Consider the following 6,224-nt stretch of genomic DNA (forward strand, 5'->3'; position numbering starts at 1 on the left):
CAAGCAGTCAGGGACACTTGTCTCCCCTTCTGCCTGTTTTACACAGGTGCTCTGAGGGCCTGTAAAATCCAGAGATCCTGTCTCTGAGCCCCTTGCACCAACAACCAGGAAGATCTATTCTGTTTTACTTCTAACTTATGTTTCTTCTGCAGAATTAGTCCCAGCCAAACAGGGTGTAGGCTGTCAGCCCGCACTCACAGAAACAGATCTGGTGAAAAGAGACCATGCTTTGCATCCTGAAAATACCTACAAAGACTTGTTTTTGTTTGTCATCTGTGGTAAGCAGATAACCCAACTCTTCTGCAAGCCAGGCAAACTCTTGAGCCACACCCCTCCCCTAAAATTTCGTTAAGTGTCTGCACTTGCCCCGTTCTCTGCTGGTGATACAGGTGAGATGCTGAGATGACGTGGTAACCAAGCCCCATCAAGCACTGATGGAAAGAGCAGTGCTTTGCTCTCTGCTGGCTGCAGACTGCATGTTTGCACCCAGGAGTGGGCAGAGGCCCTAGAGCCCTCCTTCTTCCAGTTGGGGCGGTTGCTGGAATTTTTTTTTCTCAGCTTGTGACTGCAGTCTTGGCCTCCCCAGTATGACCGCCCACCCCAAGGTGTCTGTTTTGACATGCTGATCTTTTCTATGACCAGGCAGAAGGCACACTGGGCCCACCCTACAACCCCATCTTAACTCTCTGCAGCCACCTTCTGTCCAAATAAGGTCACATTCAGAGGCAATGGAAGTCAGGACTTCGTGTCTTCCTTAGGGGACCCAACACACAGCATAACAGATGGGAGAAGACATTTTACTGGGTTCTCTTCAGAGGAAGGAGGGAGGTGTGCTGGGGGTGCAAGGACACTGGTCAGGCCCTGCTGATCTCCAGCTAGTCAGGGGACAAGCCTAAGCAGACGGTCCCATCCAAGTTCTAGGCCTGATCACACTTAGCTTCTGAAAGCATGCCGACCCTGGGCTAAGCAGACTGTGGCATTCCCTAAGCTTCTGCAATTGTCCCATCAGGACCCAAAGTTCCTTGTTCTTGGGGCCAAGCACTATTTCTACTTTGCTCGGTCAATCCATGAGACAAATTTTGAACTATCCATTATGCCTGTATTATAGATGGGAAATCAAACTTCCCAGAGACACAATAGTTAGCTCATGATCACTCAGCAAGGGCACAGTGCTGAGAGCTCCCAGAAGGTCCCCAGTCCAGGACAGGTGGGTGCTAGTTCTGGAGTCAGGGCAGGCAGGCGTAAACTCTGGGGACTGAGCTGAAGGAAGTATACAGGGGGGGGGGGGCTTATGAACCCCAATCATCAGCTATCACACTGCTCTGTTCTCTGGTGGGAGATCAGGCTTCCTGCGTTATTTCCGTGGTGCCCAGGACTCAACACAGGGTCTGATCTACCACCAAGCTAGAACCCGGTGGTTTTCCAGGTTTCCTCGTCCCTTAGAGAGAAAGAAAGTGACTGGGAAAGAGAAAGCTCCAGGTATGGCTCGGTTACACACACCCATCTTTGCCATTCCCTGGCCTTTTTCCCAATCACGGGAGTCGATTTTCAAAATACCTTTTACACGCAAAGCCCCACACACCATCTTTTTAAAAGAATCCCAACAATACATGCAGACAGTACTGAAGACCGGGGACTCAGCAGGACCCTCCCAAGTGGCCACTTGCGCAACTCCCAACTCCGACTTTTCTGAGTGAGAAAATGGTTTGAAACTCACATGGCAATGTGGCGGACCGGGAACAAAAGACTACCCAGACTACTACCTCTTGCGCCTGGTAAATTTCAGTGATCATTAGAAAAAGAGATGAAGACCTTAAAGAATAGTTGAGTTTTTTTTTAACGAAATATTCTATTTTTTAAAAAAGATTCCTGTCTTTTTGGACACTCTGAGCTATTTCTGTTGAGATTCTCTATCGGACATTCGTTGGGAGAAACCTGAGGTTGGCGACTGTTGGAGAATGGCAGGAGGTTTTTACGGCAAGCTTTTATGGCTCAGCCAAACTCTATTTCTTCTACAAATGTATTAAGAAAGGATTTTCATTTTTGTTTTGTTTTGTTTTAGGCTGAAATTTCGGAATCGTAACAAACAGGTGGACTTCTGTGATTATTAATAAAGCAATGGAAATTGAAAAGGAAAAAAAAGCAAGGAAGGATGGTTCCAGTGGATGCCGGGTGTAGCCCCGGAGAAGGGGCTAACAGACATATAGCATATTCCCCAGACTGAGTGACTCCCCAATTTGCCACTTTCTATTGCCCCCAAACTGCAGTGACTGGCTGCATTTTGCTAAGCCACCAGTGCCCACCCACCTGGCCTCTGGCACCCCCTCCTCCCTCTTGGCAAGGAATCCGAACCCATAATCTCCATCCGCGCCCCCATCTGGGCAGGTAAACTCACCGACTCGACGCCTGCTCCACCGCGCTCGGCGCGAAACTGAAAGTGGCCACTTAGCGCTGTTCGCTAGTTCATGGAACCCGCCGCGGCTGCCGAGAAATCACGTGGATTAAAAGTGCCAGTCCCAAAGCACTCAGGGAGGGTGCCCGGAAACCGCCGCAGCTTGGCGATCGCTGCTGAGATGCTGGGGCGTGCCACTGTGCCTGCCAGCAAGACGGGGTAAGGTGGGCATCTGCCGGGCGGTGGGTGGGGCCAGGGCGCCGCAGGACCCGCACAGTCCTTTCCTCGCCTCCCCGAGACTTTAAAGGAGGAAGGCAAGAGAAGCCACTGAGCAAAACTTCGTGGAGTTGGGTGCAGAGTCCTGACTTCTGGCTCCAGTGCGCTGCAGGATGACAGCTATTCATCACCGGAGACCTGGCCTGGACAAGCACGGTCTCCAGCTGTGTCCGCCAGGCCTTGAGGAGCCACAAGTCAAAGATTCTAGGGTTGCTTAATCTACAGAAGAAAGCTGGGGCGCAGAGCGGAGGTGGGGGGGATGGGAAGAGGTGAGCTTCGAAGAAGGGATTACAGGGCCAGGGTCCGTCCTGGAAAGCCACTGGCCCTGGCTCTGTTCCAAGTTCTACGTCCTGCCCTGCCTCTCTTTTTATTTTTTTATTAATATTGTTTTTTATTTTTTATTTATTAAATATTTCCACCTCCTCCCATCCTCCCATTTCCCTTCCACTCCTCCTCCCTCTCCAGTCCTAAGAGAAGTCAGGGTGCCCTGCCTTGTGGGAAGTCCAAGGCCCTCCCCCCTTCATCCAGATCTCCTGCCCTGCCTCTTGTCCTTGTCTCAGAACAGGAGGCCAGGCTCTTCTTGAGGATGGCTCTGTCTTCTATATGGGGGAATCTCTGTGATGCCCCACAATGACTTTCCCAGACTGTTCTGAGGAGGAGTGGCGAGACAAGGATGTCAAGTGAACTCTGATGGCAGGGTCAGGAGCACAACCATGACCTAACCCCTCAAGCTCAAAGTCCTTTTTTGGTGCTTGCTACATCACCCAAGGCCAGTGGTTCTCAACCTTCCTAAGGCTGCGACCCTTGAAGACAGTGAGTTCCTCATGTTGTAGTGACCCCAGCCATAAAATTATTTTCACTGCTATTTTATAACTGTAATTTTGCTACTGTTATGAATCACATGAATCACATGTAAATATCTGATATGCGACCTCTGCAAAAGGGGTCGCGACCCATAGGTTGAGAACCACTGGCCTAGACCAAAAACCCTAACTCCTTTAGTAAAGTTTTTTTTTTAAAGATTTATTTATTTATTTATTATGTATACAACATTCTGCCTCCATGTATGCCCGCATGCCAGAAGAGGGCGCCAGATCTCATTACAGATGGTTGTCAGCCACCATGTGGTTGCTGGGAATCGAACTCAGGATCTCTGGAAGAGCAGTCAGTGCTCTTAACCACTGAGCCATCTCTCCAGCCCTAAAAACCCTAACTCCTGAGTCTCAGCTCTGGTACCTGCCTGCCTGGTAGCACACAATGACAGTAGCACCTTCCCATTCCTCCGTGAGAATGGAGGACCAGAAGTTACAGCAGGTATAACATGTACCTGAAACTTAAAAAGCTCCTCCTTTGGGTCTTGAATTCCTGTGACCTCTAACCTCCTCCCTTCCAGGACCAAGCCAGAAATGTAGAAAGTTTTTGATGGGCAGAGCAGGTGGCGTTATTTTTCAGTGATTACCTGGATGTGACTCCCAACTTTCCCACCCCTGCCTGGTGTACCTCTAACGCCTTGATTTTAGCCAGCCTCTGTTTCCTGTTGTCAGATAGTAGAGGTTGTCCTGGCCTGTGGTACATGGCAGGATGTCTGCTGTATGTGTGAAAGGAACTACCGTCAACAGTTGGACACAGGTCCTATTTCTGTTCCCTGTTGCTGGACCCGCGCCTTTCCGTGCTGACAGAGGGGTGTCATGGACACAGGCAATTAGCCGCAACCCGGAGAGACAAACTCAGGCCATATTTAGATGCACTTAAACCCACAAAGCCCCATGGGCGGGGCAGGACAGAGGTTAACATCTTGTGAACCACAAGGAGAAGATCCAGAGAGGTCATGTGAGAACTTGAACCTAGTACCCTTTCCACTGTTGTGGAACGAGGTCTACCAAGGAGGGTTTGGGGAGAACTGTTTTCCCAGACTCCCTCTGTTCTGCTTGTGTTGTAAGCCTTTATCCTATGAGTCAAAGTGCTGCCATCTTTATGAGACCAGAAAGATACAGGGAAGGTCATTGAACCTTTACCTGAGTTTCTGGCCACGCCTCCCAGCCACTTGCAGGAAATTCTACCCTAATTGCTTGAGGTCTCTAGAAGGGGAATGAGTATACAGACTGGGGAGAACTAGGAGAGAAGGCTTTTTCTGTGCAGCTATGGGGAAGCCATCATCCATCCTGGGTAAAGACTTTGCAGTGCCGCTTTGGGGTCATCAGTGCTCTGTAAGTAAGCCCAATAAACTCATCGGTTCTGCGTGGTGAATGTGATGAAACAGGACTTTGGTTTGTGTTGGGAGTTCAGGAAGAAGGGATAGGCATTGTTCACATCTCCCCAGGGAAAGAGTTCTCACAACACCCCAACCAATAGCCTGAGACCTCCATCAACGCCAGGTTCCTTTGGCCAAAGTGTACATGGTCCTTCTGTGGCGAAGCTTACATGACTATATTCTGTGTATGAGAACTGGCCCAAGGTGATAGGAAAATGGAGAAAGGTGAACAGTTTACTGTTTACTGGAGACTTACAGATAAAAGTATTTCTTGGTGTGTGTGTGGGGGGGGGGGTTGGAGAGATGGCTCAGAGGTTAAGAGCACTGGCTGGTCCACCAGAGGTCCTGAGTTCAATTCCCAGCAACCACATAGTGGCACCCAACCATCTCTAGTGGGATCTGAAGCCCTCTTCTGGCACAAATATATATATATAATACATCTTTAAAAAAATACCCCTCAGGTGACTGTAAGGCAAGTGGGTCCCCACACCCCAAGGAGGTAGGAAGGGTCCCTTGGGTCCAGCCTGAGCCACAGCTGTCTAAATCTTTAGTGGTCAACCCATGCAGAGCTTCTGGACTGGGAGTGGGGTGAGGGGGTAGGTTTGTGAGAAAGTCTGGCTGTTTTCTTCTGTTCTGACAAGCCTCTGCTCTCTGGGCTACCGTTGATACTGCTGTATGATCTCTTGGCATCTTTTGGTGAGCTGTAAGTGGCCCCCAGAACAGACCTGGAGGCTTGTTCTGCAATGACAGAGGATACTGGGGGCTACATCTGCTCCCATGGCTCAAGGATGCGTTCCAGGGTCCCAGCATGGGTGGGGCTTGCAAGAGTGACATTCTAAGGGACTTGTCAAAATGCCCTTAGTAATGCAAGGAGTTCTGAGCAGGGGAGGAGGTCTGCCTCGGTGGCAAGTTCTTCTTGTTTTGCTCCATGGCTTTAAGGGAAGGCCTTAGGCTTTTGGGGGCCCCTTGAGGGAGAAGTTTGTTCCACTGGCTTCTAACTGGTTGTTCTGCCCTAGAGGACAATGTTGTAAAGCCTGGAATTCCCTCTACACGTAGGTACAAACACACATACATACCTTCACACATGATGAACACATCAAGTCACGAATGCATACACACATGCATTCTCAAGAAGTCAAGTTTACTTGTCTCATAGTAAACTTCATAGCGTTTTCTAGAGGCTAGAAAGACCAGTGATTCTCAACCTTCCTAATGCCATGCCCCTTTAATACAGTTCCTCATGCTGTGGTGACCCCCAGCCATAAAATTATTTTGTTGCTCCTACGTAATTGCAGTTTGCTACTG

The sequence above is a fragment of the Chionomys nivalis genome, chromosome 21 (genome assembly GCF_950005125.1).
Source record: "Chionomys nivalis chromosome 21, mChiNiv1.1, whole genome shotgun sequence".
Lineage (NCBI taxonomy): Eukaryota > Metazoa > Chordata > Mammalia > Rodentia > Cricetidae > Chionomys > Chionomys nivalis.